Source organism: Saccostrea cucullata, unplaced genomic scaffold, assembly GCF_032062105.1.
Source record: "Saccostrea cucullata isolate Sc308-1 unplaced genomic scaffold, CSIRO_AGI_Scuc_v1 ctg1042, whole genome shotgun sequence".
NCBI lineage: Eukaryota > Metazoa > Mollusca > Bivalvia > Ostreida > Ostreidae > Saccostrea > Saccostrea cuccullata.
Window position 1 is genome coordinate 10,001 of NW_026938310.1, and position 16,944 is coordinate 26,944.

The following is a 16,944-nucleotide window of genomic DNA, read 5'->3' on the forward strand; positions in this document are numbered from 1 at the left end:
TCGAAATTCGAGATTCGAAATTCAAGATCCAAACTAGCCAATCAAAAGCGGGTTCAACATTTGATTACTCCCCTTTATTATGCTTTTACTATGAAGAAATCGTTTAAAATAATTATAACAAATGGGTCATTTAATTATATTACAATGCAAGAAAGTGTGTAATATATTTTAGAAGGAAATTTTAATAATTTTTGGATTTTTGATCAGAAAGATATACTTCAATCTATATTATAGCTTCTTAAATATTAAAAAGATTACTTATATCATGAGTATATATATATATTTTTATTGTCTTCTAAACTTAATTTTTATGTATTTCCCCGCATAAGAAAACCAAATGTACTTGTGGACAGGGCACCCCCCCCCTCGATATTCAACCCCAGGGCTTATTGGACTTTTTTTCACAACATATATCTAATACACTTATTCATCGTGTGTTCAATGCCAAAAAAATCGTAAAAACCCAGAATAATCGCTCAACACAAAAAATACCCCACTATAAATTATAAGAGAGAAAATATGCCACAAGCACTCCAGTTTGTTTACGTTGTACGCCCGCTGCTATTTCTGGGTATAAAACCATGCATTTATTTTAACTTAAAATGTTGATTAAAATTAACTATCTCTACATATATTTTTGTCTTAGTCCATGCTATCGGATTGACTCTGCATCTCGTAATAATCCCACATTTTCTCCTTAAATGACACCTCTCTTGTATAGTGGGGTGGGGTAATGTATAGTGGGTTTTTTTTTTTTTTTGGTTAAACGATTATTCTGGGGGTTTTACGCTCGTGATGTTTTCGTATTGTACACATTAATAAGTGTAATAAATATAATTTGTTAGGGAGGGGTCCTGTCCACAAGTACCTGTGGTTTTCCTATGCGCGGAAATACAAAAAAAAATAAGTGTAGAAGATAATACAAAAATATATATACTCCTGATACATGTAATCTATTTAATATTTAAGAAGCTACAATATAAATTGAAGTATATCTTGCTGCAAAAATCCAATAATTATTAAATTTCCTTCTAATATATATAAAACACTCTTTTTTGCATTGTAATTTAATCAAATGACCCATTGGTTATAATTATTTTAAACGATTTCTTGATAGTAAAAACATAATAAAGGGGAGTAATCAAATGTTGAATCCGCTTTTGATTGGTTAGTTTGGATCTTGAATCTCGAAACTCGTATTTCGAATCTCGAATTTCGAATCTCGTATTTTGAATCTCGAATCTCGAATGAGCCTTCTGGGCTTTCGTACCCTTTATAATCTTTGGTGAGTATAATATCTTAGGATAGATTAAATTCTATACTTTTGGGCTTTATTGTGCTTTCTGGATGATTTCTTCAAAAGTTGATTTTACCCTTTTAGATTAAAATATGATTTTTAAAAGAAATGTATCAATCGAAGAATTTACTGAGCTTACTTTAAAAAGGATAAAATTACATTATTAGTCCTCTACCGTTGAAACAATAGGGGACTATGGGTTTCCTCTGCGTCTGTCCGTCTGTTTGCCTGTCTGAATTTTGGAATGTTATCGTATCTTGATGAGTTAAAGATCAAGATTGCATTTTCTTCCGCGCGATTAATTTTTGACTGAATTATGGCATTTTTAATTTTTATACAGTAATTGGGAATGCGATTGGATTCGTGATGCACTAAATGCCCAAAACGAGTTTTTATCCTAAAGAGAAACGGGGATTCCGGTGAGGGACATGTATTGCTTATGTTATACTATCAGAATGCTTGTATTTTATGTCTTTGAAAAAAGCATTCACTGAAAAATCACATATTATCATGGTTTCAAATTTTCATTGTTTAAGCAATAAATATTGATTTATGCTGATTTGATTTGTTGATGAAGCTGTTATTTTGAAATATAACATTCTATGGAATACATGTATATGAATTTGTGAATCCCTTCATATCCCTTCATATCACAAATAATCCGAAATCCAAACCTGCTATTTTATTTAACTGTATATCTACTTTGCATTACATTACATGTATTAATTTAAATAAAAGACATAGAAAAATATATTTTTACAAGTAAGTAATATGCAAAAAAGTACAATGTATGCCAAAAACTACAAAATTAAACGTTGAGGCTTTGAAAAATGTTATTACTGTAAGAATTAGAGTAGAAAATATTCTTTTGTTAAAAAAATGTAAATATAATGAATTTGACACTGGCAGGAAATAGTTGAAAAACTTTAAAAACCGTCTTACCGTTACTTATTTTATAAAGTGTGTGCTCCCTAATCTTTTTTCTCTCTCTCACTTTCTCGCTCTCTCTCTTTCTCTCCCCCCTCTCTCTGTACATAAACTCTCATACTAGTTTTTATTATCTCTTTTTTGTTTTTGCTTTATTTCAAACTGTCTTGTATATTTATTTACATATAAGTCTGTTTTGTATTTGTGTGAAAGTAAAATAAACTCTTAAAAAATACAGAGAAATATATATTCTTTTAAGGGGGCCGACTGGAGTTTTATTGTTTGAAAATTACAATGGAGAAACCCTTTATTTTTATACCTTATATAACTTACATTGACAGTCAATGCAAGTCAAGTTGACTTCAGTATACATGTCAAGCTATGGAAAAATCTATCGCCCAGGTATTTTTAAGGATCCACATGTTCCCCCCCCCAACCAAAAGATATTCTGATAAAGTGAATGTGTACTCACACGACCGGAAAAATTATTTGTTCTAAAATAAGATAATTCGACTCTGTCAGTTCTATGACAATGTGAAGATAACTATTGTCTAACAATGAACAATGATCGACCTAAAAAGAAATCTACGAAAAAAAAACAGAGAGTGAAACAGGGAGCCCCGAATTCCACAGTTGTCTAGGAGGAATTGAAGTCCCCTGTTTACTGGTCACAGGCACGCCAAGAATTCTATGTATTGATCAGTTATTATGCTATAAGCTGATTAGACCACTAGATAAAGCCGTTTTTAGTTATGTGTCTTACAACTTGCAAACCGTTAGGAATATTTGTTTCAACACACCCTTGCGGTTATGAGACTATCAGTATTGGTTATGTGTTCACATTTTTAAACTCTTTGCCTTTTCTGTAAATATGATTATATCGAAATAAAAACGCATATTTTAAACGTTTGATCCCCTCTCCGTGTTACGGTGTTTTGAATGATGTTGTAGCAATCCACAGGAAAATACGTGTGAAATATAAATATAAATCAATCGAATTCTTAGTAGGGCTTTTAACTGTTTAAGGGGTGAAAGAAAAGCGGGAGACTGTAAGACTAGCATATACCTTTTCTTATTGACTTCAGCCATTCGCAGAAACGTCTTTTACAGATATCCTAAAGTAAATCCGATAAGCTACATGTTATTTAATAAAGACATAAGGTACTCTTATAAAAATTTTATTGAGATGTAAATACGGGTTGGTCGTGTGTCCAAAAAAGGTGTAAATATCCCGATGATAGTTTAAAAATGATTCTAGGACTTTATAAATAACTCTAAGGCTTATACATTTGTGACTGAATTATTACAAACAGCAATGTGCTATAACTGTAAAACCATAAAATTCTGTTGTTGTTTTTTTTTTTTTTTTAAACTCAACAGAATGAATTGATTGTGTTGATCACATCCTTCACATACATGTATGTCGTCAAAATGAAAATACAACGATCGTTTATGGCTACACAATTTATGGTCACATGACGAATTTCCTTTACACAGATGACACGTTCAAATAGTGTTAAATGAGGGGGGAAAAAATGCAATTTTAGAAATTACCTAATAAAGATGTTATCTCTGAAAGGAAATTTAGTTTATTTACATTATTTTTGCAAACTAAGATTATTTGCTTTTACTTCCTTTGGTTAAAGGAAGAATTTATTTTTATGACTGGGTATTTTTTTTTTTGCTTTTGTACTCCTTTGCATTGCATACCCAGAAAAAATTATTTTATATCCAATTTTGACATCTTTATTCTGCCTTATTTTATTACCTTTTTTCGTAATACATTCACTGTGGTACACCTTTAATTAAAGCACATTTGCATTCTTGGACAACAAATGTTAAATATTTCCGAGTTTAATTGCTGGCAGTAACATAAAAAAGTCAGATAAATAAAAAAAAAGTAAACCACTCAATACACCACTCAAGCAAATTATGTGACTTTTTGATGCCCTGTGTCTTCTTTACGCGTAATAATTTTGATTTTAGCATCAATTTAAGTGGGAAATATTTAAAAAAAAATGACACGTATCGGGCGTATGACAGAAACTTTTTCATGCAGTTTATACATATAATGTAAATGATAATATCTTTAGGATGATATTGAATTCCTTTTGTTTATTAAGTTTCCGTATCGTTTGACGCTGTGGAGGAAATTTGAAACCAAAGTCAATGAAGGGTAAAATTTGTTTATACATTGTAACCTCAGCTGTCACTGCACAATTTGAATATCGGGATATTAAATGCATTTAAATGTTTTTTCCTCGCTCATTTTAAGGTAAGGTTTGCGTTAACAGGGAGATAACTCTTGCGAATCACCAAAGCGTTTGAAACAGGCGACTTTAAACCAGCGATGCTAAGCATCTCGGTAACGAATTTCCTCTGTCATACTTGATGTTTGTTGTCACTTAAATTAATGTAAGGACTAAAAACAAAGGACGTTTTCAGGAGAAAGTCTTATAATAAATCAAAGCATAGGAATCTTAAAAGCCTTTGAGATTAGCGTGATGCATGTGGATGAACCAATAAAGGAGGACTTGTTTATTTTCGATACGGAATGTGGCAAGTTGTAGGCCATTCCGATCAGAAGAAAGTTATCGACGCATTGTGCTGTTGTGTGTTTCTCGCTTCACCACTACACTAAAATTTTAAGTGAGAATGGGAAGGAAAAAAGAAAAGACCTGAGAGTATCCTGTAAAGTATCATGCTTTATGCAGTCCGAACAGGGAAGAAAAGTCACGGTGCATTTGACCATGTCCAATGATGGTGTTGACAGTTTGATTGTTGATAGTATTTTCATCAGGTAATTATTTAACTATTCATTTTACTGAAAGTTATGAATGATCTTCTGACTACAGATTTAAAAACGATGAATAAACGGTACAAGGATGTCAGGATGTGGCTAATATCCCAACATTGCCAAAAAATAAAAATGCATTCATTCAAGAAATTATGAAAAAAATCCTTGCTTTTTAGGCCTAATATTTGTAACATTATTGGAACAGGTATTCAATTGTTCAAGTTACCTTTTAAATGAGGTTTGATTTTAATTAATATCTCATATTTTAATTAATACAAATTGTGCATGACAAGAACATTAATTTTCTTGATCAAGCATTTGCATTTCACTAATTCAATCTACATGTATAAATTGTACAATAATTTCATATTGATTCTTCATTGATTATATTGGAAATTTCATTTCATTGAGTGAATGAAATTCAGTCCAATTCCTTATGCAATTCCAAAAATGCAATTCCTTAAATGTTATTGTAAAAATGAACACATATGATTCAGATCAATTGGGTCATCAATTGGAATAGATAAGAACAAAAATAAGTACTTCAGTGTTTCCTTAAAAGATTTGTGCCATCAATCAAAGTAGAGGTCATCCCATATCAGCTCAAGAATATTAAAGAAAGTTGGATGGATCAAGCTAAGATTTTGAACCAGACATGGCAAAGTCAATGGAGATTTGGAAAAGAAATGATGATTTGTTGTACCCAATGCTATTTTTTATATGTCTATAAATTATAGAAAAAAATTTAATGTTTAACAGCATCCTATCTACCTGGTAGTATATACATGCTGTTTTCAATATATTTAGAAAATACATGTATGTGTATGTGATGATTGCAGTGCATGCTCTGTTTGTCCATCTTTGAATTTGTTTTCAGTAAAATAAATGTATACATTAAGGTATTAATTGAAGGTTGCTTTTGTCTACACTTACAAGTAACAAGTTTCTTAAAAGGGTTATTTTGTAAAATTGCAAGGAAATTAATACAGGAACAATTAAATTTAATATTTTTATTCATTAAATTTTGTTCTTACCAGGACCTAATATGCTCAAATAAGTATTTCTGAAAACTGATGAGTTTTGTAAATAAAGCTGCAGTGAACATTTAACAGTTTAAAATATGACACTTGGAAATTGAAAGGTTGTTAATTTAGTAGGAATGATAAGACCAGTTTAGTAATCAACTAAAATTAAAATCTTTCACAAATACATGTAGTTTATTTTAAAATTGTTTACATTTATAATCTTTTAATTTTTTTTTCTGTATTTTGATTTTAAAAAGGAGAAAAAATTGTTATATTTAAATTATTATTTCATGGATATCAAGGAGATATATCTATCACTGTAACATTGTTTCTTTTTCCCTGTTCTTGACAAATATTTATGACAGTGTTATGCCATTTTGCAGAATTTGCCTTTTCTCTGAAATCAGAAGTACTCTGTAAACTCATTAAAGTATGAATTGATGTCACTTAGAATTCATCTTTATTTTGTTCTGTCTGATATTTCAATTTAGATTCTCAGACTACCTAATCCAATGATTGAGCTACTGTCCATGAAGTGTAGAAATAGGCCATCTTTAAGATATGTTTGGTTGTCGGCCTCTCCAGACCGACTGACTAAAATGACCAGACTGAAATTTTTTTTTCAATGCAGGGCCGTATTTTTTCTTTTTATTCCTCTTATTCCCCGTAAAGAAATGTTGTTGAAGATTTTCTCACCTACCAACCCAATAATTTTACCCAGAGTCAAGAGAGGGCAAACAAACATTAGGCTACTTTCAAGATAGCATTTCTACTCTTCGAAGTAAAGAAATCATTTAATTATAAAAACAGCAGCTTCGTGGATGCAATGCTTACAACATTTCACTCAAAAGATGGCATACATGTATAATGATAGTCACGAGACATAACTGAATAGAGATATTTTGCTACGAAGATGTCTAGAAATTACTACATGTTGGAATAACTAAATCAGCATGAGGTCAAATTCAGAGGCTTTTAATTGGGTTAGTTGCAACATGTTCTGAAGTATGTTTATAAACATATACATGTACTTCTAAAGGTGTTGCAGTATAATTCATGGACAATTTCATCAGAATATTCAGATGTAAAGATTGCCATAAATACTAGATTTCTTCCATGGAATAAATTTTTAGACCATCTTGTAGCACAGGAGGAGTTTTATTTTGAATATTTTTGGCCAAGTTTTGCTTAAAAACAATATCAAAAATACATTTAGTCTTTAACATTCACCATGACAAGGTGATATCAATGTTGTCTTTATCAGTGTAGAAAAAGCCTGATTTTTGTGTTCCGAACCCATAATATAGCCCCTGTTTCCATGGAAATAATATTGGGGACATACATATTTTTTTGGTTCAAATTATTTAAAATGATCGAATTAATAACTTCATGGAATTTGATGGAATCGGTAGATATGTAAAACGTTGATTTTTATATTTTTGTTGCCATGGCAACGGTTTCACTTTATCAAGGAAAATTGAAAAATCTTCTTTTTTACCCAAATTTTCACATTTTTGATAACGGAAAATTAATAGTTTAAATAATAGAAGCATGAATTATACTAATTCAGGTCATTTTAATTATAAAAGTTTGATAATTAATAAAATAAATCAATTTTTTCAATGAAAATAATATTCGAGGTGAAATATGAAATACGTTAAATTTGGCGTCTTTTACTAAAAAAATGGGACGGGCAATATCTTTGAAAATCATATTAAATGATGAAGCTAATCTCCCTGAATAAATTGATATATGGCATGTGTGCATATTAAAAAAAATAAAAGTTGGAGGGAGATGCAAACCTTACCTTAATTCTAAGTCATTCGAATTTATGAATCCAGTGCATCGCTTGGATTTTCAGGTAAGCATTTGTTTAGACAAAAAAGAATTATCATTTATTAATCCAAATTTCATCTTCCAGCTGAACAATGAGAAAATATTAAAAAAATAATAATAAATATTACATTTAAGGTTATCATGACGATTAACTTACAATGCGCATGTACATTTGTATAACGAGTACACAAATAAACTTCGATGTATGACTTGATTTTTTTTTTCTTATTTGTATTGTTGAAGATTGTGTTCAGATTTCAAACATAAGACAATTTTTTTTCAGTTACCTTTATATAACTTTCAATAATAAAGGTTAAAACACAAGATACCAGTTTAGTGATCCATCCTCTTAAGCTGACAAAATGAATGGGTTGACCCTCCTTCTTTGCTATATGTTTTTTATGTGGTTACACAACGGATAAAAACTGTGTTACTTGATGCATTAATTAATGTAAGGCAATGCTATTTAAAACAGGTTTCAGAGAGTGCATTAAGAATTTTTTCCATTGTGAAGAGTTAAACGGTGTAGGGTTTCAGAAGAAAAGTAAAGGAGGATCTATAAATAAAAACCATTTATGTTACATGTACCCTCGCTTTATTCACGGACATGTCTTATTTAAATACATGTACAAAGAAAACTAGAGGCATGTTAAAACCATTTCCAAAAACAATTAAAACAACATAAAAGGATGAAATCTGCACGATCTGTTCAACCTAGCATGTAGCTAGCAACCTACCAAACAATCAAGTAAAATTGCACGGGGAATCCATTTGCTTGAATTTAAAACTTGGACGTTCAGTGCAAATGTATATGCATATAACATTATTTGTGTAAACTACATTAATTTTGAAACATATATGTTTTCCAGCCAATTGACCCTGATTTTGACGGGCTTTTTTTTCAGATACAGACAAACAGTTGATGTATTGAGGATGGTATCCCTACAGGATCAATATCATTTGCTTCCAGTCCTTGCCGTGATTTTATATTTATTTATTGATGTATTTCTTCGTTATATTTTTTGGCCCATTTACAATAAAGTTCGCCGTTTTTTGTTGAACTTACCACGTTATGTATTTAATTTGGTGTGTTTTACTATGGCGATGTCATTTGCAACCTTTCTTGTAACAATGGCTATAAGTTTCAGTCTTGGGCTTTATCAGGCTTACATCAGAAACGTGTAATTTGTTTAATTTAATTTGCTGAGTTACTCTGCCTAGTCTAATATAAATTGTCAACTAAAAAGATGCAAGCAAGACAACAGCATTCTAGGATAGTTCTTTGTAGGATAATTACAAACAGGAAGTACAACGACGATGATATATGTGTATAATAGATGGATTATTGCAAGGGAACGGACAAATTAAGTGTCGCTTTGAGAGAATGAATTCTAAAGAAATCAATATTCCATAATTTGAAAAAAACAATGATGCAATGAAGATAAGGATTCAAACGATATTGTTGATGAAGAAAAGTATAGGCATATGGATGGAGATCAAAACACGATCTAAAAATATACTTGAAAAGCGCCCAAGATGTGCCGGAAACATATACATGCAGTTGATCCATGTGAGAATCTCAAAAATTGGATTTATTTCTCGAAAAAAAATAATGTAAATCAATGAAGGCTGAGTAATTGTTGCTTTAAACTGGACATTATTGAAAATCTTGCCCGGAGGAAACAGACAACCGGGTATTTGAAAGTGAGATGTACATGCAATTCAGAGATCAAGAACATAATCTACGAATCTACGAAAACAATTCCATCATTTCTAAATGAGAAGCAGCTCCACATATTTCCGAAACTTACAACTTTTGTACAGTTGGATCTTGAGCTTCATTCTTCTTATGTGTATTTATTGTGACAAGACCTTTCAGCTGGTATAAATATATTTTTACCTTGACCTAAGAGCTCGACCCACTTTTTAAAATCTTTAACCTTAGTCATAACTTTTGAACAGTCAGTACTAGGGCTTTCATATTTAATAGGTGTGTTCCTTTTAAAACAGTTCCGTTTGATACCAACACGTTTGATCTTGACCTTTGGACTTTAACATGCATTTGAGAGAAATCAATCCTCGCCATAAGCTGACATACGGGGACATCAGTGTCACAGACATATGTTATACGAATTTTACCGAAGGAAAAATTGGAGAACTATTAATATATTACATTATTTTGTTAAACATAAAAAACCAGACATCAAAATTAGTGATGCAAAAAAAAATTCTCAAATTCTCAATTGCAGTGCAACTTAATTAAATCGTGCGTCTGTCCGTACCATACATAACAAATTTTTATCGCATTTTTCTAATCAACAACTAATTGCAGATTTTTAAAAATTTAAGCACAAACTTTTCCGAGGCATATGTCATATAATGGGATCCATTCCTGTATGAATCTGGTGTCATCTTCATATTCTACCGTGCATCTGCCTGTACTGAACTTGTGTAAACATAATAGAATTGTGTGTATTCGCATCAGAGCGGGGTATTTCACAGACTCCCTAACAAAAAAATACTATAGTTAACTATACTTTACTATAGTTAACTATAGTTATAACTTTGACACTTTGAAAACTTTGATTTACTATAGTGATAACTTTGACACTTTGAAAAACTTTATCGAAAACTTTGACGCTATGAAATACTTTATCAAAAACTTTGACACTTTGAAAAACTTTGGCGAAAATTTTGACACTTTGAAAAACTTTGGTGAAAACTTCGACACTTTGAAAATCTTTGGTGAAAACTTTGACACTTTGGAAAACTTAAGCGAAAACTTTGACACTTTGAAAAACTTTATCGAAAACTTTGACACTATGAAATACTTTATCGAAAACTTTGACACTTAAAACTTTGGCGAAAATTTTGACACTTTGAAAAACTTTGGCGAAAAATTTGACACTTTGAAAATCTTCGGCGAAAACTTTGACATTTTGAAAAACTTTGGCGAAAACTTGGACAGTTTGAAAAACTTTGGCGAAAACTTGGACACTTTGACAAACGCGAAAAATTTGACACCTTGAAAAACTTTATCAAAAACTTTCAACTTTGAAAAAGTTTATTGAAAACTTTGACACCTTCAATAAGTTTATCGAAAACTTTGACACTTTGAAAAACTTTATCGAAAACTTTGACACTTTCAAAAACTTTATCAAAAGCTTTGACACTTTCAAAAAAATTATCGAAAATTTTGAAACTTTGATAATATTTGGTGAAGACTTTGCAACTTTAAAAATTTTATCAAAAACTTTGACACTTTGAAAAACTTTATCGAAAACTTTGATACTTTGAATAACTTTATCGAAAACTTTGACACTTTCAAAAAGTTTATTGAAAACTTTGACACTTTCAATAAGTTTATCGAAAACTTTGACACTTTCAACAAGTTTATCGAAAGCTTTGACACTTTGAAAAAGTTTATCAAAAACTTTGACACTTTGAAAAACTTTGGCGAAAACTTTGAAACTTTGATAATATTTGGTGAAGACTTTGCAACTTTAAAAACCTTATCAAAAACTTTGACACTTTGAAAAACTTTATCAAAAACTTTGACACTTTGAAAAACTTTGGCGAAAACTTGGACACTTTGAAAAACTTTGATGAAAACTTTGACACTTTGAAAAACTTTTGTGAAAACTTTAACACTTTGAAAAACTTTGGCGAAAACTTTGACACTTTGAAAAACTTTGACGAAAAGTTTGACAATTTGAAAATCTTTGGCGAAAACTTTGACACTTTGAAAAACTTTGGCGAAAACTTTGACACTTTGAAAAACTTTGGTGAAAACTTTGACACTTTAAAATATTTTGGCGAAAACGTTGACACTTTGAAAATCTTTGGCGAAAACTTTTACACTTTGGAAAACTTTGACACTTTCAATAACTTTATCGAAAACTTGGACACTTTGAAAAACTTTATCAAAAACTTTGACACTTTGAAAAACTTCGAAACTTTGATAATATTTGGTGAAGACTTTGCAACTTTAAAAACTTTATCAAAAACTTTGACACTTTGAAAAACTGTCCGTACCATACATAACAAATTTTTATCGCATTTTTCTAATCAACAACTAATTGCAGATTTTTAAAAATTTAAGCACAAACTTTTCCGAGGCATATGTCATATAATAGGATCCATTCCTGTATGAATCTGGTGTCATCTTCATATTCTACCGTGCATCTGCCTGTACTGAACTTGTGTAAACATAATAGAATTGTGTGTATTCGCATCAGAGCGGGGTATTTCACAGACTCCCTAACAAAAAAATACTATAGTTAACTATACTTTACTATAGTTAACTATAGTTATAACTTTGACACTTTGAAAACTTTGATTTACTATAGTGATAACTTTGACACTTTGAAAAACTTTATCGAAATCTTTGACACTATGAAATACTTTATCTAAAACTTTGACACTTTGAAAAACTTTGGCGGAAATTTTGACTTTGAAAAACTTTGGAAAAAACTTCGACACTTTGAAAATCTTTGGCGAAAACTTTGAAACTTTGATAATATTTGGTGAAAACTTTGCAACTTTAAAAACTTTATCAAAAACTTTGACACTTTGTGAAAACTTTGACACTTTAAAAAACTTTGGCGAAAACTTTGACACTTTGAAAAACTTTGACGGAAAGTTTGACACTTTGAAAATCTTTGGTGAAAACTTTGACACTTTGAAAAACTTTGGCGAAAACTTTGACACTTTCAATAAGTTTATCGAAAACTTCGACACTTTGAAAAGCTTTATCGAAAACTTTGATACTTTGAAAAGCTTTATCAAAAACTTTGACACTTTCAAAAAGTTTATCGAAAACTTTGACACTTTGAAAAACTTTGGCGAAAACTTTGACACTTTCAATAAGTTCATCAAAAACTTTGACACTTTGAAAAACTTTATCAAAAACTTTGAAACTTTGAAAAACTTTGGCGAAAACTTTGAAACTTTGATAATATTTGGTGAAGACTTTGCAACTTTGAAAAACTTTATCAAAAACTTTGACACTTTGAAAAGCTTTGGCGAAAACCTTGACACTTTGAAAAACTTTGGCGAAAACTTTGAAACTTTCATAATATTTGGTGAAGACTTTGCAACTTTAAAACTTTATCAAAAACTTTGACACTTTGAAAAACTTTATCAAAAACTTTGACACTTTGAAAAACTTTGGCGAAAACTTTGACACTTTGAAAAACTTTGGCGAAAACTTTGACACTTTGAAAAACTTTGGTGAAAACTTTGACACTTTGAAAAACTTTGGCGAAAACTTTGACACTTTGAAAAACTTTGACGAAAAGTTTCACAATTTGAAAATCTTTGGCGAAAACTTTGACACTTTGAAAAACTTTGGCGAAAATTTTGAAACTTTGAAAAATTTGGCAGAAACTTTGATACCTTGATTTACTATAGTTAACTATAGTAAACTATAGTTAACTATAGTTTTTTAGGTTAGGGCTTCTTGTTTGTTCAGCCTTTTTAAAAAAAGAATCAAACAAGTATGCACTTTAATTGCATAAAATTTTACAGAATACCTTTTTATGTATATACTTATATTTTAAATAAAAATCAGGACATAAGAGTGAGTGCAACAGTTTTTATTTTACCAATATTGGAAACATTGACTTTATAGTGGACTTTAACGAGAAGCACTTACTTCTACAGTTGACGTTTACTTGGACATTTAAACTTGTATCATGTACGGAAGTACATAATTGATAATGCATAAGAAAACTTTTCTTGTGGTCATAGGAATGGTGTTAGGGGCACTAACTTGTGAAGACCGGGAGCTGAGGGTAAGGTCGTTGTCGTTTTCTTCAAAGACAACTTATATGTGCATTGAAATACCCGTTATTTCCGTTTAATTAAATGTTGAGCTAAATATTTATATCGTAAAGGAGCTACCGTACATAGCCCTAGTGTAAAAGTAAGTGTCAACTGTAAAAGTCAGCACTCCTCGTAAAAGTCCAATGAAAGCATTCTAAATATTTAAATCAACCTACATCTTTTTCAACATGACATTGTCGTTCCTTTTTTTTTCCTTACTATTTGTGTATGTGTATTTTTTTTATTGCTGTGTAAGGGGCGGAAAAATCAGGTTGTATTTTTAAATCGAACAAGAAATAAGATTACATGTGAACCAGAACAAAGCTTTATTCTATTAACAAAACATCTTTTCTCTTCAGTTGTATAAGTATGTATAAACATTAAATTATTCTTTTGTAATATTATCTTTCCTTCCGTGGATTTCTTCACAGGCTTTTATCAAACATTTACGTAAAATATCATTTGCCGAATTTGATAAATTCTGGATCAAGGGTCCCATCTCGCACAGGATGGAGGGACCTCCACAATACCAAACCATTTTATCAAGTGGTAGCTTATTAAGTGTCAAAAGAAAGACCTTAATTTGTCTCGCATCCGAAGTTTCGTCAAATAAATCGAACGACTCAGAAATCTTAAAACGAGGAAAAATATCTTATTTGCGAAAGATATCAGAAGAATGGAATTACAGAATTTATTATCTCATCATTCATTATCATACCATTAAAACTTGACGCGTTATCGGAGCAGAAAAAGTATTAAAAACCAGAAGTCTCTGTCGAGACTGAAGCTCTACTGGTTTGAACTTATAGCAAAGGAAAAGAAAAGTACTTAAGCAGCTGGGATTTGAAATTTTACAACAGCAATAAATAGAATAATGATCGTTGATAAAGTCTCTTTATGTTCTTAGTGTAGTCTACTTGTGTGCCAAGTTATATTGAAATCAGACCAAAACTGTAGGAGGAGTAGCATTTTGAAACAATTTTACAGTCATTTCTATTTTTAGTAACCATAGCAACACCGTTCATCAAAATTAAAATTAAAATTCGATACACAGAATTATGTATCTTAGTGTATTCTACTTGTGTGCCAAGTTATACTGAAATCAGACCAAAACTGTAGGAGGAGTAGCATTTTGAAAGAATTTCACAGAAATTTCTATTTTTAGTAACCACGGCAACACCGTTCATCGAAATCAAAAACCGATATACAGAATTATGTATCTTAGTGTAGTCTACTTGTGTGCCAAGTTATACTGAAATCAGACAAAAACTGTAGGAGGAGTAGCATTTTGAAAGAATTTCACAGAAATTTCTATTTTTAGTAACCACGGCAGCACCGTTCATCGAAATCAAAAACCAATACACAGAATTATGTATCTTAGTGTATTCTACTTGTGTGCCAAGTTATACTGAAATCAGACCAAAGCTGTAGGAGGAGTAGCATTTTGAAATAATTTTACAGATATTTCTGTTTTTAGTAACCACGGCAACACCGTTCATCGAAATCAAAAACCGATACACAGATTTATGTATCTTAGTGTAGTCTACTTGTGTGCCAAGTAATACTGAAATCAGACCAAAACTGTAGGAGGAGTAGCAATTTGAAAGAATTTCACAGAAATTTCTGTTTTTAGTAACCACGGCAACACCGTTCATCGAAATCAAAAACCGATATACAGAATTATGTATCTTAGTGTAGTCTACTTGTGTGCCAAGTTATACTGAAATCAGACCAAAACTGTAGGAGGAGTAGCATTTTGAAAGAATTCCACAGAAATTTCTATTTTTAGTAACCACGGCAACACCGTTCATCGAAATCAAAAACCGATACACAGAATTATGTATCTTAGTGTATTCTACTTGTGTGCCAAGTTATATTGAAATTAGACCAAAACTGTAGGAGGAGTAGCATTTTGAAAAATTGTTTACAGACAGACGGACAGACGGACGGACGCCGGACGCATTACTATCGCATAAGCTCTTCTGGTCTCTGACCAGTAGAGCTAAAAACGAAATGTGCGTTAAAATGTGTGATTGCGGGGGAACGGTATATGCGTTAAAGTGCGTGACTGCGAGGAAGGGGTTAAAACAGCACGTTTATTATTTGTCAAAACGAAAAAGCGAACTAAGGGATTGCTATAAAACGGGTTTAAGAATGTTTATAAAAAAAATGAAATGATATTGAAAAACAAGCAGGGTTAATATTTATTTTGCTGCCTATGTAGATTTTGTTGTCTAAATTTAAAGCATGTGGACAACCTATTGAATTAACACGATAGTTATTTTCAGATGAAAATTAGCACCAAATGTATGTAAATATTGATTATACTGAACTAATAATCATAATGTAGGGTTGCTAGTTAACGTCTCTATAAATGATATGTAATTTGATATGGACATATTTGAATACTTACAACTGGAATATTTATCATGCTTTGTATATTAATCGTGCTCTCAAAATTTAAAGCATTAGAAGAGAAGATGAAGAAATTCAAGAAATGAGAACTCGTGTATGCCTATTTTACTAAGTGCAGTAGATATTCTTGAACATTTTAACATGCATTCTCTATAGCACCAAACAATCTTGGAAACGACACGTCTCGGATTTTGATGAAATTTTCACCATAGGTGTCTTCGTACAAAACTAGTAAATATGGTGTCGAAAGTCCCACACGTGCACTCGGTTGCCATCTAGACGGATCCATTGAAATTAGCCATTTTTGGCCCTTTTTGACTAAATGAAAATATGAAAATTGAAGAAATGTAAATGAATATTTTTCAGTATCTAATACGCTCTAACAAAAATTATTGGATCATATGATAACATGACCTTTTAAGGTAAGCAGGGCATATAATCTTTTATTCTAGAAATATTCTTCCTGTAAGAAAAAGGTCATGCAAAATGACATGGTTTCTAAAAATTTGAAAAATGAGGAAATTGGAATTTTTTGAGATCTTTGAGGCTAAATAAGAAAAATTGTCCGCGGAAATTTCCCAAATCTTATGTGTGTAATTATACTTGGGAATAAGTAGTGTCATTTCATAAAAAAACATAAGTTGGCTTTTGCTCCTATTTTTAGTAACATGTATCTATATATAGATATATTTTAGAAAAATGTGAAAATTCAAATTTTGGCAAAGTTTTAATTGTCATTATTGCATAATTAGAACGTATGTTATAAAATTTGAAATTTTAATGACAAAAGCTGGACACCACTAGCTGGTATGGACAACGGT

The 16,944-nt window shown here is 30.9% G+C and overlaps 1 long non-coding RNA gene across 1 annotated transcript; it reads left to right on the top strand.

The window, feature by feature from the left end:
- Positions 1 to 4,511: 4,511 nt before the first annotated feature.
- LOC134249953 (uncharacterized) lies at positions 4,512 to 6,492 on the top strand. Its single transcript, XR_009988400.1, has 2 exons — positions 4,512 to 5,024; positions 5,519 to 6,492. It is a non-coding gene; the product is annotated as an uncharacterized LOC134249953 (long non-coding RNA).
- The last annotated feature ends 10,452 nt before the right edge of the window (positions 6,493 to 16,944 follow it).